Source organism: Balaenoptera acutorostrata, chromosome 15, assembly GCF_949987535.1.
Source record: "Balaenoptera acutorostrata chromosome 15, mBalAcu1.1, whole genome shotgun sequence".
In the NCBI taxonomy this organism is placed as follows: Eukaryota; Metazoa; Chordata; class Mammalia; order Artiodactyla; family Balaenopteridae; genus Balaenoptera; species Balaenoptera acutorostrata.
The window spans coordinates 46468474-46486264 of NC_080078.1; the positions used below are offsets into that span (position 1 = coordinate 46468474).

Consider the following 17791-nt stretch of genomic DNA (forward strand, 5'->3'; position numbering starts at 1 on the left):
CGAAGCTTGCTGCCAAAAACTTGAATTAATTAACTGAAGATTTGTAGTATTGCATCGTTGTTACTTTTTCAAGGTGGCCTGGAAGCAAAAAGACACATACCTATTTTAGTCATGGTTAGGTTTTGTTGGACTTATTTTAACTTGATCTTCTGAGCCAGCTCCGTGGAGAGCTTTGGTTCAACACAACTGTTGTTTTTCTGACTGCCTCCCTGCTGGCATGTACTGTTGACTGCTGCGTAGAGCTTGTATTGCTTTGCAGGCTAGAGCTGCTTGTTTGGTTGGCATCTGGTGCTACTGAGGCAGAGTGTGCTGAGGCATGGTCGCAGGTGGCCCTCGGGCATGAGCTACCCTCTTGCCGCTGTGAGCCACTGAGGCAGGCAGGATAAAATGACAAATGGCTCACTCCAGCCAGCAAGCTTCCTGGGGGCCTCGCAGAGTCCCCTCTGCTACTCTTTTAAGAGGAAGAAAAATAAGACCTATTGCAAGTGAAATCAAATAAGAGGAGGCCTGAGACAGCCCTTTCTGAATTGTGAAAGTCTCCATAGAACGGCGGTGTTTTTCTCATTCCTGGAGACAGCCAGTTTGAAATGGCTGCCCATGGAGTCCAGTGAATACCAGTGAACCAAGCCTTAGGGAAACATCCAGAGGCTGGAGGTTGCAGTGAGAGCAAAAGGGGGGGAGTGGGGACCATGGAGAAATTGAAGACTAGGAGATTGTGGTCCACGAGGGGCATTTTAGAGACTTGAGATCCTCAGTATAGAAGTGCTCTGAGGAAAGAAGAGTTTCAGGGTGTGGCCATGCTTACAGGCCCGTGAGTTAAACTATAGAATTGCACCTTTGAAAAGGTGCTGGAACTATTACGACGGAGGTTTGGGTGGGTCGTTGCAGGGCTCTAAAGATCAGCCTATGAGGTGGGGTGACCCTGATACCCAACTGAAGAGCTTATATTCTAGTGAAAGGTTATTGTGTTGAGCCTGCTTGACCAAGTTCTCTTAAAGGTTTAATTGTATCATGCAAACAATTTAAAACTCACAGTAGAACTAGTGATGGTTTTCTTTCCCGAACCCTTACCTGCGTCAGTTATCCAGACTTGTCTTTAATGGAAACGTGCAGAACGACAGTGTATAAAAACAAGTTTGTAAACTAACAGGAAATAGCTGTTGTCATCCCTGCTTACTCAGGGCTCTAATTAAATGCTCATGGTGCCAGCCATGCCCCACAGATTGGGCATTTGTGTGCTGTGCGTTTGTGAGCCCTGCTCTTGGGGACTCTTGTCTTTCCACTCCAGCTTCCAGAGTCAGAGCAAAGCTCAGGGCACCTTTTCATTCTTGGTACTTTCAGGTGGAACCCATGTTTGTTTTTTCAGGATCTCCTGCTTAATCACTTAGCCCTACCGAGCCATCAGCTGTTGACAGACTTTTATGTCAACATCTCTGCGGATACAAGCATCCCTCCCATTGCCCGTGACTGTGGTTTACCTGTGGCATTAACCCATAAGGAATGGATTCCCCGCACCTTGTGGAAATATAGGGGCTTACATTTTAAATTAAGTGTATTTCATCTAATGTTGACTGTTAAATCTTAGAATATTATGTTCTTGTCAAGGAGAGAGTGTAATTCAGCTTCACTTTACTGGAAAGTGAACCTGAGATTCTTGAGTTGATTTCCTGCAACTATTATGATTTTTATTTTCAATCTAACACCAAGAGTCACTGATTTAGTGCATTTTCATGTGAAAATTAACATTTATTGTCTCTGAACTTCCTATTTGATTTCATTCAATAAACATTTATTTAATTCCTGATACATGCTGGGGACAGTGCTAGGTGTTATATAGAATATCAAGGTGAATGAGACACTTCTTGCCCTCAAAGAGCATATGTTTACATTGCTGTATGAAACTCTACCTGGAGGTATAGTTAAATACATAGGCATGTACAGAAAGGTGGATTTCAGTAGGACACATTTGTACTGGCACACACCAATATACACAGTGTTTGCGCAAAAGGAATTATCTGCTGATTTTTAAAATCCAGAAACACAGCTTTACAAACCTCCTCACGCCAATTGAGCTGCATAGAGCAGTGTTCTAAGCAAGCATCCAGTTGTGTTTCGATCTTCCTTGCTATTAAAATAGCGGCAAGATTTGGACCTTGTGTTTGAGTTTATCAACAAAAAGTGTCAAATGTTTTCACTTGAAAGACATAGACACCTACTTTCTAACTTATATAAGGTTAAATCCTATTTATAAAAATGTTAAAATAATTATTGTAAAAATGATGGGTAACAACAGAAATTTCTGCCTGTCACGAGATGTTCTAGAGATTAGTTTTATCGCCGCGGAGAGAGGAATATTAGTGGTGTGTGTGGTGGTAGCCGTGTGGAGTTGGGGGTGTAGCACCAGGAAAAGGCAGCAGTGAGTCAGGATGTGGTGGTGCTCCGTGGCGAAGTGTACATTTGGCCTCCAGAGCTCACTCTTATTGATAAACGTGTATAGGCTCCACCCACAAAGAGTTATCAGGACCACTCTAGCTTCTAACCTGGAGCCAGGTTTTCCAGAATCTGGCCTGTTACTGCTTTGCATCTCATGCCCAAATGCTGCCAAGCACTTTTGCTCAACAAGAGCCAGAGTCTCTGGAGGTTTCTAACATGGGCGGAACGCCCTGTTGCTGCCATCCCGGCCCCCCTGGAACCGTTCAGTGTAAATGTGCACATCGTGGGCAGACCCTGCTGTCGGGCAGCCAGAGGATTCTGATAGCGGCTCTCCTCACATGTGGCATGTTGCTCAGCTCCTCCAAGCCCTTCTTGTAACGCGGACGACAGCCCAGCAGAAAAGGCTGTGGAAGTAACAGGAAACGATCCCATCAGTCTCTGTCTGAGGAGTTACGTGGAGCAGAAGGGTGCTTGTTACTGTGCTTGAAGCCAGATACCATTACCGTCAGGTTGAACCTGTCGTTGTCATAGGTCAAAATGGTGGAATATTGGCAACTCCATAGGCTTTCACATAGTACTACTGCTGTCTCACATTTACTGGGTGTTTACTAAGTGCCAGGTACGAGTGAAAGGCTTGGTATATCATGCCGTTTACTCCTCCAGCCAGCTTTTGAGGTGACTTCTATTATTATCTCCATTTTACAGGTGAGAAAGTTAAGTCTTGGGGAGGATAAAAAAGGTCATGTAGCCAGTGAGTGGCAAAGCCTCAGTCTATACTAGAGTGTCTTTCAGGGCAGGCTCCTTCTCTTTTTTTTTTGTTTTTATAGTTTTTTTTTTTTTTTAAAGGAATTCCTTTTTTTTTAAAATTATTATTTATTTATTTATTTATTTATTTTTGGCTGTGTTGGGTCTTCGTTTCTGTGCAAGGGCTTTCTCTAGTTGCGGCAAGCGGGGGCCACTCTTCATCGCGGTGCGCGGGCCTCTCACTATCGCGGCCTCTCTTGTTGCGGAGCACAAGCTCCAGATGCGCAGGCTCAGTAGTTGTGGCTCACGGGCCCAGTTGCTCCTTGGCATGTGGGATCTTCCCAGACCAGGGCTCGAACCCGTGTCCCCTGCATTAGCAGGCAGATTCTCAACCACTGCGCCACCAGGGAAGCCCTTTTTTTTTTTAATTTATTTATGTCTGTGTTGGGTCTTCGTTTCTGTGCGAGGGCTTTCTCCAGTTGCGGCAAGTGGGGGCCACTCTTCATCGCGGTGCGCGGGCCTCTCACTGTCGCGGCCTCTCTTGTTGCGGAGCACAGGCTCCAGACGCGCAGGCTCAGTAGTTGTGGCTCACGGGCCTAGTTGCTCCGCGGCATGTGGGATCTTCCCAGACCAGGGCTCGAACCCGTGTCCCCTGCATTGGCAGGCAGATTCTCAACCACTGCGCCACCAGGGAAGCCCCCAGGCTCCTCCTCTTAATCCTCAGCACACTCTGAGCTTGAGATAGAGCTGGGTCTTCTGCACACTTTGTTCTGGAATGTCCTTGAGACTTCACCTCCACTTCTTTTAAGATTCTTGGTACTTTCTTGCTTGTATCAAAAGGTATGTTTATGTCTCAGATCTCCCCTGTTATACTCTTCAGTTACTTGAAGGCAACAGAATCAACGTCTAATTGAATTCTTCATCTCGCATGATATCACACGGCTTCACATTCACTGTATTATTCACTGAATTCTCAGAAAATCTGCCGATATTAGCCCCAAAGAGATGAGTTTTTTGTTTTGTTTTTGTTGATTGGTGAGAGGTGCAGTTTGGGTCACTCATTTCAGAGAATGTTATCATGTACTTGGAAACATTTCTGCTTAATCATCTCAGTAGTCTGTCATTTCAAGGAGTAACTGTAATGAATGAAAACAAGTGAAATCCTCTAAAACAGTAAAGCTTTCAAGAATAAAACCACCACCTTTAGAAGTAAGAACCTGAGAAGTTTCTAGGACGTTTTCTTGAAAGTACTAGGGTAGGCAGCAGCCCAAGACCACTTCTTCCCCATTTTCACCTCACTGGCTAGAGCATTATTAAGATGGATAAAAATAGTGTGGAAGCTTAGAGCACGGGCCTGGGCGCTTCATCCTGGTCTTGAATCCTGGCTTTGCTCCTTTGGAGTTAATGTCACTGTCAGTGTCCTTTATCACTGACAAATGAAGACAAATAATACCACCATCTTCCAGGAGTTGACCTGAGGGTTAAATGAGATCATGGACATCACAGGGCCTCTGGTACAGAGGGAAGCACTCCGAAATGTTAGGTGGTACCGTGGTGAATGAAAGTGGTGGTGGTGATGAGGACAGTTGGCCACAGTGATGGCGCCTTCCAGCACGTTTCAGATCTGCTTTAAGAGCCCGGGGAGGACAAAAGAACGCCCCCTACCTGCAGTCATGAAGTGTAGCAATGTGAGCACCTCAGTTTGTTACATCTACTTACGAAATCAATTTCTGAGGGCAAAGACACTAAGATTATGTGACTATTCTTATTCATGGTGATACCTGGAAGATACCAGGAATCTCATGGTGTAACACCAGCCTTTCTTTCACCCTGTAAAATTGTCATCTGAAATGTAGAAATGCTTTCTGATGGCTGAATCACGGTCAAGCTATTGTCCGGTGTGAGAAAGATGAGAGGCCTAGGATCATTATGAAGTGAGCACAGTTCCTCTGCGTTTACATAGCTGTTGTTCACAGCCGGTCGGCTCCCTTTGCATGTCTCCCGAGTCACTGACAGCGAGGCTGCCCACTGTGGCGTCCCCAGCACACCTGATGTACCCCAAGCCTCTGCCTGACAAATGTCAGTGCCTTTCGGCCAGTGACCCCCAGACATACACCTACTTTTTTAACAGTGTGTTAGATTTATTAATTCCCTGCACTAAGAAAGAACAGGTACCATGGGAAGCAGGGGGCATCTCAGCAAGGTGTTACCAAGACCTTATGATAGGACTTTGGCCCTGGGTTAGGTGATTCAGGGCAGAGTGCAAGCAAGCGGGGCTTTGCTCTGGGTTGGATGTTGGGCTAATCCTCTGATTGGGCGTCTTAATAATTCTTATCTGGAAGGCAAGAAGAACAGAGTGAGGTTAAAACTAGGATTGATAAAAAACACAGCAGTCATCCTATTAGCCAGAGGAGGCGGGTATTTGATCATTTTCATGGTTTGTACAGTGTTCATGTTTTTGTGTTCAGACATGATTGGGGAGTGTTTTTTGGTTTTTGTTTTTCTTTCTGTCTTGCTCGTGGTCACAGAGTAGCCTCGCCTGGTCTTGGTGTCCCTTGGAGCTGTCTGCTCTTGACAGAATACCGAACTTAGCTGTGAGCACCAGGCCGGCCCTCAGCTGCGTCTCATCACTTTTTCTTACAATAGAGAGATGCCCAGAGCTCACAGGTGTCGTCTTTCCTAACGGGAACCGTGAACTAAATGAGGAGTTGTTTTCAAAATCAAAGTCTTGGTAGTTCCCATGCCTTACCTGCCTTACAATGTGGGTGTTATAGCGGCTGCCATAGTGCTACGTCCCCCTGCCCAGCACCAGCTGCCCCTTCCCTGCAGAGCCCAGCTTTTCTGACTAACAGCAGTGTCTCCTTCTGTTGATACTTCAGTTTTATGTCACTTTCAAACCTTTGATTTCCAACAATAGAATCATTTTGGTTTAGACATTGTATAGGTTGAATCCTTTCAGTTTCACAGTAAATTTCAGGAGGTGAAAATCCTTGCATTTTCTCACTCGTTTGGCTACCTGAAAGGTATCTGGCAGTTCTGTGCTTAATTGAACATTCTTTCCATCTACTCTCTGCTGATCTTACAGAACGGATAATGGCGGAACCATTACCAAACGTAGGCAGAGAATGAGAAATACCTCACAGAAAGAACTGTTTCCCTCCTCATTTATGTTTTTATGTATTTTACTTTTTCTGGTTATGTGGTCATTCGTATTATCAGTGACTGTTTTCTGTGATTTGTTGATCACAGAGCATTTTCGAAGGGGGTTTTGTGGCTGTTGCTGTGTGGGAGGAGACTGAGCTGGACTTTGGGGGCTGTTTCATCGTGGTGCTTCGTGAAGTCAGAGGGGCTGAAATTGCTGTGATCCGGGATGAAGATTCGGGAAGGAGATGGGAAACTCCATGTGGTATTGGAATAATGCAGAAGGTTCTAGAGTCAGACCTGCACTTGCAGCCCAGCTCTGTGAGACTACTCCAGTATCCTGTGACCTTAGTTCCCTCCCTAAACTTTAGTTCCTTACTTGTTAAATGGCAGAAATAATATCTGCTCCATGGAATTGTTAGAATTACATGATGAAGTGTGTATACTGTAAGTAAGCAGTGCCATAAGGGGAAGAAGGAAGTCTGAGAAAGAATGAACTCCAGAGGCAAAGTGCCCATCAAGAAATCATTTTACACAACAGAAGTCGTTCTATATCAATGTAAGTTGGCACTTTATGGTCACATCAGAAGAGTGAGTCCCCATCTGGAGGGAAAATCCCACTTTGGTTTCCATGCAGAGTCTTTGGTTTAATTAAGAAGAAACCAAAATTGAAACACATGTTTCCAAGGAAAGGATCGACTTCCAAACCCAAATGGAGGCTGGAGGGACAAGGGAAGCACCCACCATACTGTCAGTTTTACTCTCTGCCATTTTTCCCCTTCCCCAGGTGGCATCCTTTGTGGGCTGATGGCTAACAACTCAGGGACTCAAAACTGCAAGTGGGAAAACTCTTCTTCATCATTGGGCTCCCAATCTAAACCTCTAAGCAGGCAGTCAGGGTCTTCATGTCGTTACTGACTTGGGATTAAGTAAGCAGAAGCATCTCTGAGGCTGGAGCAGCTCCCTCAGCTCAGATGTCCTGTCCTCGGAGAGCCCTGCCCCTTCACTCCCCACCAGATGCCTCTGTGGCTTCTTGGTCAAGCACTTTGCAGTGGTTGGTGGGATTTTTTTGTTTGTCAGTTTGTTTTGTTTTTAAATGCTTAATATTTTACTAGAAGGTAAGTTCTGTGAGGACAGGGTTTCCAGCTGCCTTGTTCACTTCTGTCTCCTCGGTGCCTAGAACAGTTTCTGGCCCTTAACAGGCCCTCAGTAAGTGTTTGTTGAATGATCAGTTAAAGCTGCACTGAATAGCAAATAGCACATATTTGTTCTGACAAAAAACATTTTCAAAACGAGAGCACATGCTTAAATGGGTTTAAATGCCACTTTGCAGTAGGCCACTGGGCTGGTTACTTACCCATTCTGAGCTTCATCTTTCTCAATGTGAAACAGGGATAAGAAGAGCTAACTTTCAGAGTTGCTGAGGGGATCAAATGAGAGTGGTGTTTAAGAAACACCTGTAGAAGACATAAGCCCTAGCCTGTAATACATCCCAAATTGATACAGGATAATGGTTAAAAACATACACTATAGAGTCCAGCAGACCTAGTTGTGGATTCTTGCTCTGCTACTTACTGACTGGGTAACCTTAAACAGGTTCTTAACCTCTCTGTGGATCAGTTTTTCTCATCCTTAAAATGGGGATAATAATAGTACCCACTTCAGAGAGTTGTTGTGAAGGTTAAATGAGATAATACATGTAAAATACTTGGATAGGTGCTGGGTACATAGCAAACACTAGAAATGATCATTCTTCTTTTAAAAATTGCTACATTCCAATCGCTGTGTGGTGACTTACAGCATACTTTTAAAATTAAACAAAGTTCTAATTAATGCAGTAAGATAAGAAAAGGAAATAAAAGGTTATTCTGATTGAGAAGGAAGAAATAAAACTGTCTTATTCACAGGTGACATGATCGTTTGTGTAGAAAATCTAAAATAACTGACAGGAAGTCTCCTGGAACTGATAAGCAATTATGGCAAGATTGCAGGATACAAGGTTAATATAGTCAGTCACTTTCCTATATACCAGCAATGAAAAAGGGAAATTGAAATTTAAAACACAATAGAATATACATTAGCACTCCCCAAATTAGATACTTAGGTAAACATTTAATAAAATATGTATAAGATCTATATGAAGAAAACTATAAAAACTCTGATGAAGGAAATCAAAAAACTAAACTAATGAAGACGTAGTCCATGTTTATGGATAAGAAGACTCAATATTGTCAAGATATCAGGTCTTCCAACTTGGTCTATAGATTCAGTGCAGTCCCCCAGCAAGTTATTTGTGGACATGGACAAACTGATTCTAAAGTCTATATGGAGAGGCAAAAGACCCAGAATAGCCAGTACCATATTGAAGGAGAAAAACAAAGTGGGTGGACTGACAGTACCCAACTTCAAGACTTAACCATAGGATTAGGAACCAAGATGGTGGAGTAGAAGGACGTGCTCTCACTCCTTCTTGCAAGAACACCAGAATCACAACTAGCTGCTGGACAATCATCGACAGGAAGACACTGGAACTCACCAAAAAAGACACCCCACATCCAAAGAAAAAGGAGAAGCCACAATGAGACGGTAGGAGGGGTGCAATCACAGTAAAATCAAATCCCTTAACTGCTGGGTGGGTGACTCACAGACTGGAGAACACTTATACCACAGAAGTCCACCCACTGGAGTGAAGGTTCTGAGCCCCACGTCAGGTTCCCAACCTGGGGGCCCAGCAACGGGAGAAGGAGTTCCTAGAGAATCAGACTTTGAAGGCTAGTGGAATTTGATTGCAGGACTTTGACAGGACTGGAGGAAAAAGAGACTCCAATCTTGGAGGGCACACACAAAGTAGTGTGTGCATCAGGACCCAGGGGAAGGAGCAGTGACCCCAGGGGAGACTGAACCAGACCTACCTGCTAGTGTTGGAGGGTCTCCTGCAGAGGCGGGCGGTGGCTATGGCTCACCATGGGGACAGGGTCACTGACAGCAGAAGTTCTGGGAAGTAAACCTTGGCTAAGCCCTCCCAGAGTCTGTCATTAGCCCCACCAAAGAGCCCAAGTAGTTTCCAGTGTTGGGTTGCCTCAGGCCAAACAACCAACAGGGAGGGAACCCAGCCCCACCCATCATCAGTCAAGCAGATTAAAGTTTTACTGAGCTCTGCCCACCAGAGCAACACTCAGCTCTACCCACCACCAGTCCCTCCCATCAGGGAATTTGCACAAGCCTCTTAGATACCCTCATCCACCAGAGGGCGGACAGCAGAAGCAAGAAGAACTACTATCCTGCAGCCTGTGGAACAAAGACCACATTCACAGAAAGATAGACAAGATGAAAAGGCAGAGGGCTATGTACCAGATGAAGGAACAAGATAAACCCCCAGAAAAACAACTAAATGAAGTGGAGCTAGGCAACCTTCCAGAAAAAGAATTCAGAATAATGATAGTGAAGATGATCCAGGACCTAGGAAAAAGAATGGAGGCAAAGATTGAGAAGATGCAAGAAATGTTTAACAAAGACCTAGAAGAATTAAAGAACAAACAAACAGAGATGAACAATACAATAACTGAACTGAAAACTACACTAGAAGGAACCAATAGCAGAATAACTGAGGCAGACGAACGGATAAGTGACCTGGAAGACAGAATGGTGGAATTCACTGCTGTGGAACAGAATAAAGAAAAAAGAATGAAAAAAAATGAAGACAGCCTAAGAGACCTCTGGGACAACATTAAACGCAACAACATTCGCATTATAGGGGTCCCAGAAGAGGAAGAGAGAGAGAGAGAGAACCCAAGAAAATATTTGAAGAGATTATAGTCGAAAACTTCCCTGACATGGGAAAGGAAATAGCCACCCAAGTCCAGGAAGCGCAGTGAGTCCCATACAGGATAAACCCAAGGAGAAACATGCCGAGACACATAGTAATCAAACTGGCAAAAATTAAAGACAAAAATTATTGAAAGCAGCTAGGGAAAAATGACAAATAACATACAAGGGAAATCCCATAAGGTTAACAGCTGATTTCTCAGCAGAAACTCTACAAGCCAGAAGGCAGTGGCATGATATACTTAAAGTGATGAAAGGGAAGAACCTACAACCAAGATTAGCCAGCAAGGATCTCATTCAGATTCGATGGAGAAATCAAAAGCTTTACAGACAAGCAAAAGCTAAGAGAATTCAGCACCACCAAACCAGCTCTACAACAAACGCTAAAGGAACTTCTCTAAGTGGGAAACACAAGAGAAGAAAAGGACCTACGAAAACAAACCCAAAACAATTAAGAAAATGGTAATAGGAACATACATATCTATAATCACCTTAAATGTGAATGGATTAAATGCTCCAACCAAAAGACACAGGCTTGCTGAATGGATACAAAAACAAGACCCATCTATATGCTGTCTACAGGAGACCCACTTCAGACCTAGGGAAACATACAGACTGACAGTGAGGGGATGGAGAAAGATATTCCATGCAAATGGAAATCAAAAGAAACCTGGAGTAGCAATACTCATATCAGAAAAAATAGACTTTAAAATAAAGAATGTTACAAGAGACAAGGAAGGACACTACATAATGATCAAGGGATCAGTCCAAGAAGATATAACAATTATAAATATATATGCACCCAACATAGGAGCACCTCAGTACATACGGCAAATGCTAACAGCTATAAAAGAGGAAATCGACAGTGACACAATAATAGTGGGGGACTTTAACACCTCACTTACACCAATAGACAGATCATCCAAAATGAAAATAAATAAGGAAACACAAGCTTTAAATGACACAATAGACCAGATAGATTTAATTGATATTTATAGGACATTCCATCCAGAAACAGCAGATTACACTTTCTTCTTAAGTCCACACAGAACATTCTCCAGGATAGATCACATCTTGGGTCACAAATCAAGCCTCAGTAAATTTAAGAATATTGAAATCATATCAAGCATCTTTTCTGACCACAACGCTATGAAATTATAAATGAATTACAGGGAAAAAAACGTAAAAAACACAAACACATGGAGGCTAAACAATACGTTACTAAATAACCAAGAGATCACTGAAGAAATCAAAGAGGAAATCAAAAAATACCTAGAGACAAATGACAATGAAAACACGACAATCCAAAACCTATGGGATGCAGCAAAAGCAGTTCTAAGAGGGAAGTTTATAGCTATACAAGCCTACCTCAAGAAACAAGAAAAATCTCAAATAAATAATCTAATCTTACACCTAAAGGAACTACAGAAAGAAGAACAAACAAAACCAAAATTAGCAGAAGGAGAGAAATCATAAAGATCAGAGCAGAAATAAATGAAATAGAAACAAAGAAAACAATAGCAAAAATCAATAAAACTAAAAGCTGGTTCTTTGAGAAGATAAACAAAATTGATAAACCATTAGCCAGACTCATCAAGAAGAAGAGGGAGAGGACTCAAATCAATAAAATTAGAAATGAAAAAAGAGATGTTACAACAGACACTGCAGAAATACAAAGCATCCTAAGAGATTACTACAAGCAACTCTATGCCAATAAAATGGACAACCTGGAAGAAATGGACAAATTCTTGGAAAGGTATAACCTTCCAAGACTGAACCAGGAAGAAACAGAAAATATGAACAGACCAAGTCACAAGTAATGAAATTGAAACTGTGATTAAAAACATTCCAACAAACAAAAGTCCAGGACCAGATGGCTTCACAGGTGAATTCTATCAAACATTTAGAGAAGATCTAACACCCATCCTTCTCAAACTCTTCCAAAAAATTGCAGAGGAAGGAACACTCCCAAACTCATTCTATGAGGCCACCATCACCCTGATACCAAAACCAGACAAAGATACTGCAAAAAAAGAAAATTACTGACCAATATCACTGATGAATATAGATGCAAAAATCCTCAACAAAATACTAGCAAACAGATTCCAACAACACATTAAAATGATCATACACCACGATCAAGTGGGATTTATCCCAGGGATGCAAGGATTCTTCCATATACGTAAATCAACCAATGTGATACACCATATTAACAAATTGAAGAATAAAAACTATATGATCATCTCAATAGATGCAGAAAAAGCTTTTGACAAAATTCAACACCCATTTATGATAAAAACTCTCCAGAAAGTGGGCATAGAGGGAACCTACCTCAACATACTAAAGGCCATATATGACACACCCACAGCAAACATCATTCTCAATGGTGAAAAACTGAAAGCATTTCCTCTAAGATCTGGAACAAGACAAGGATGTCCACTCTCACCACTGTTATTCATCATAGTTTTGGAAGTCCTAGCCGCGGCAATCAGAGAAGAAAAAGAAATAAAAGGAATCCAACTTGGAAAAGAAGAAGTAAAACTGTCACTGTTTGTAGATGACATGATATACATAGAGAATCCTAACAATGCCACCGGAAAACTACTAGAGCTAATCAATGAATTTGGTAAAGTTACAGGATACAAAATTAATGCACAGAAATCTCTAGCATTCCTATACACTAATGATGAAAAATCTGAAAGAGATTAAGGAAACACTCCCATTTACCATTGCAACAAAAAGAATAAAATACCTAGGAATAAACCTACCTAGGGAGACAAAAGACCTGTATGCAGAAAACTGTATGAAGACACTGATGAAAGAAATTAAAGATGATACCAACAGATGGAGAGATATACCATGTTCTTGGATTGGAAGACTCAATATTGTGAAAATAACTATACTACCCAAAGCAATCTACAGATTCAATGCAATCCCTATCAAATTACCTATGGCATTTTTTACGGAACTAGAACAAAAAATCTTAAAATTTGTTTGGAGACACAAAAGACCCCGAATAGCCAAAGCAGTCTTGAGGGAAAAAAACAGAGCTGGAGGATTCAGACTCCCTGACTTCAGACTTTACTACAAAGCTACAGTAATGAAGACAATATGGTACTGGCACAAAAACAGAAACATAGATCAATGGAACAGGAGAGAAAGCTCAGAGATAAACCCACGCACCTGTGGTCAACTAATCTATGACAGAGGAGGCAAGGATATACAATGGAGAAAAGACAGTCTCTTCAATAAGTGGTGCTGGGAAAGCTGGACAGCTACATGTAAAAGAATGAAATTAGGACACTCCCTAACACCATACAGAAAAATAAACTCAAAATGGATTAGAGACCTAAATATAAGACTGGACACTATAAAACTCTTAGAGGAAAACATAGGAAGAACACTCTTTGACATAAATCACAGCAAGATCTTTTTTGATCCATCTCCTTGAGTAATGGAAATAAAAACAAAAATAAACAAATGGGACGTAATGAAACTTCAAAGCTTTTGCACAGCAAAGGAAACCATAAACAGGACGAAAAGACAACCCTCAGAATGGGAGAAAATATTTGCAAAGGAATCAACAGACAAAAGGTTAATCTCCAAAATATATAAACAGCTCATGCAGCTCAACATTAAAAAAACAAACAACCCAATCCAATAATGGGCAGAAGACCTCAGTAGACATTTCTCCAAAGAAGACATACAGATGGCCAAGAAGCACATGAAAAGCTGCTGAACATCACTAATTATTAGAGAAATGCAAATCAAAACTACAGTGAGGTAGCACCTCACACCAGTTGTGGGCATCATCAGAATATCTACAAACAACAAATGCTGGAGAGGGTGTGGAGAAAAGGGAACCCTCTTGCACTGTTGGTGGGAATATAAATTGATACAGCCGCTATGGAGAACAGTATGGAGGTTCCTGAAAAAACTAAAAATTGAATTACCATATGATCCAGCAATCCCACTACTGGGCATATACCCAGAGAAAACCATAATTCAAAAAGACACATGCACCCCAATGTTCATTGCAGCACTGTTTACCATAGCCAGGTCATGGAAGCAACCTACATGCCCATCGACAGACGAATGGATAAAGAAGATGTGGTTCATATATACAATGGAATATTACTCAGCCATAAAAAGGAATGAACTTGTGTCATTTGTTGAGACATGGATGGATCTAGAGACTGTCATATAGAGTGAAGTAAGTCAGAAAGAGAAAAACAAATATCGTGTGTTAACGCGTATATGTGGAACCTAGAAAAATGGTACAGATGAACTGGTTTGCAGGGCAGAAATTGAGACACAGATGTAGAGAACAAATGTATGGACACCAAGCAGGGAAAGCGACAGGTGGTGGTGGTGGTGGTGTGATGAATTGGTTGATTGGGATTGACATGTATACACTGATGTGTATAAAATTGATGACTATTAAGGACCTGCTGTATAAAAAAATAAATAAAATAAAATTCAAAAATTAAAAAAAAAAGACTTAACCATAAAGCTACAGTAATTCAGACAGTATGTTATGGGCAAAAGAATAGACAAGTAAATTAATGGAACAGAATAGGGAGCACAGAAATAGACCCACCTAAGTATAGTCTCCTGATCTTAGGCAGAGGAGCAAAGGCATACAGTGGAACAGAAATAGTCTTTTCAACAAATGATGCAGGAACAACTGGACATCCACATGCAAAAAAAAAAAGATTCGAGACATAGACCTCATACCCTTCACAAAAAGTAAATCAAAATGGATCATAGACCTAAATGTAAAATGCAGAACTCTAAAACTCCTAGACGATGACACAGGAGAAAACCCAGATGACCTTGGGTATGGTGATTACTTTTTAGATACAACATGAAAGCCATGATCCATGACAGAAACAGTTGATAAGCTGGACTTTATTAAAATTGAAAATTTCTGCTCTACAAAATACAATGCCAAGAGAATGAGAATACCAGCCTCATACTGGGAAAAAATATCTGCAAAAGACACATCTGATAAAGGACTCTTATCCAAAACGTACTTTGAACTTTTAAAACTCAACAGTAAGAAAATGAAATACCCAATTAAAAAAAGTAGAAGACCTGAACAGACATTTCCCCAAAGAAAATATACCCATGGTAAATAAGCATATAAGAGGATGTTAGTCAACATCATATGTCAATTGGGAATTGCAAATTAAAATAACAATAAGAGGGCTTCCCTGGTGGCGCAGTGGTTGAGAATCTGCCTGCCAATGCAGGGGACACGGGTTCGAGCCCTGGTCTGGGAGGATCCCACATGCCGCGGAGCGGCTGGGCCCGTGAGCCACAACTACTGAGCCTGCGCGTCTGGAGCCTGTGCCCCACAGCAGTAGAGGCCGCGGCGGTGAGAGGCCAGCGCACCGCGATGAAGAGTGGCCCCCGCTTGCCACAACTAGAGAAAGCCCTCGCATAGAAACGAAGACCCAACACAGCCAAAAAAATTAAATAAATAAATAAATAAATTAAAAAAAAAAAAAAAATAACAATAAGATATCTCTGTACACCTGTTAGAATGGCCAAAATCCAAAACACCATGGACATCAGGTGCTGGTGACAGTGTGGAGCAATGGAAGCGCTCCTTCACTGGTGGTGGGAACGCATAATGATACAGCCACTTTGGAAGACAGTTTGGAAGTTTCTTATAAAACTAAACATGCTCTTACCATACAATTTGGCAGTTGCACTCCTTGCTATTTACTCGAATGAGTTGAAAACATATGTTCACACAAAAACCTACACATGAATGTTTATAGCAGCTTTATCCATAATTGCTAAAACTTGGAAGCAATCAAGATGTCCTTCAGTAGGTGACTAGATAAATAAACTGTGGTACATCCAGACAGTGAAATACTACTCAACATTAAAAAGAAATGAGCTATCAAGACATGAAAAGAAATGGAGGAAACTTAAATACATAAAACTCAGTGAAAAAAGCCAATCTGAAAAGACTACATACTGTATGATTCCAACTATGTGACATTCCGGAAAAGCCAAAACTATGGACACAGTAAAAGAATCAGGGGTTAGTGGTGGGGAGGAATGAGTTGGTGGAGCACAGAGGATTTTTAGGGCAATGAAACTTCTCTGTATGATATTGTCATGGTGGGTACATGTCATTACACATTTGTCAGAGCCCATAGAATGAGCAAGAGTGAACCCTAATGTGAACTGCGGACTTTGGGTGATAATGATGTCTGTGTAGGTTACTGATTATAACAAATGGAACCTTCTGGTGTGGGAATTTAATAGTGACTGTGTGCATGTGAGGATAAGGGTGGGTATGAGAAATCTCTCTACCCTCCTCTCCATTTTTCTGTCAGCCTGTAACTGCTCTTGAAAATAAAGTTTATTTAAGAATCTTATAAATTTTTTATAAATGCAGTCATCATGCATTTATAATCTCCTTCATTTCCTCCTTTTCTATCTTCATTTTTCTTTCACTTCTGTCCTCCCTCCATCCTCTTATTTTTCTATTGTCCCTTAATTGCTTTGCTAAACAAAGGAGGGAAGAAAGATGGATGGATGGGTGGATGGGTGAGTCGATTTGGCACTAGTATACATTTTTCTTAAGAGTATGAGGTTTAATTATTATTAAAAGGAAGGTAATCATCATCAAAACAAATTATATTTTTCATATGTATTTTCTCCACTGTTGAGCATATAATAATGTATATTTCATTAAGAGTGACTCACTCATTACTCTGAAATTTGGAAGTCACCATTTTATCTATCTTTACCAAGCACCATTTTTATTCACTTGTTCTTTCCAAACTCAAGGTAGATGTCTGTCTCTATGAATCAGTGATTTTCAGAGTATGCAAATTAATGAGGTACCCACCCAGCAGACCACCTTTGTAAATTAAAACATTTGAACATGGAAACCAGGAAGGAAATCTCTTGTAATCACACATAACCATAAAATAGGTGAGAGGCCAGGTGGAATACTGATGTAATTGACAAACAGTTGTAAAGATCCTCTTCCCCTATAATTTTCATGTATTGCCACAAAGACTTTTCCACACTGATGCTTGGTTCGGAGGACCTTCATGTTCATCTATCTTGTAGTATCACTTAGGATATTCTAAGTGACCTGTTGCTACCTTTAATTACACCGTCGGTATGATTTGTAAAGATTTTTTTCTTCAAGGGTCACTTATGAAATCTCAATATGGGTTGCCTCTTCCTCCGCCCCTTTCTCTCTGTACTTTCTACCACTTTCTACTGTACTAAAACCAAATTCCCCTTCATTCTGTCAGACAGAAAAGTTGAGATGATCTTCTGTCGAGTTAGTGTGAAGAAGCCGAAGGACTTGAGTATATTATTTTAGCATCAAAATAAGGTTAGAATTTCTGTGGAAAAGAGAAGAACACCTTCATTTCAGGACATGGCCCCAGTTCTCCTTTGTGCAGAGGGATCTTCTTTGGCAATCCTTTACAACCCATTCTGGCTCAAAAGAGAAATTGCCTTTACTTAAGAGTGTCGGGTTTGTTAACAGCAGGTGTTTCAAAGAATTCTTAGAATCAAAGAATGCAATCCTATTATATTAGCAAATTTCTGCTCTGCAGAGGGTTATACAACCATCTCCAGCTTTCAGTGCATTAAAGGAACTTTG

General features: G+C 41.3%; 1 protein-coding gene across 3 annotated transcripts in view; it reads left to right on the forward strand.

The window, feature by feature from the left end:
- Positions 1-17791, forward strand: part of KIF16B (kinesin family member 16B) — a 254851-nt gene that overhangs the window by 215318 nt on the left and 21742 nt on the right. The gene's annotated exons all lie outside the window — the stretch shown is intronic.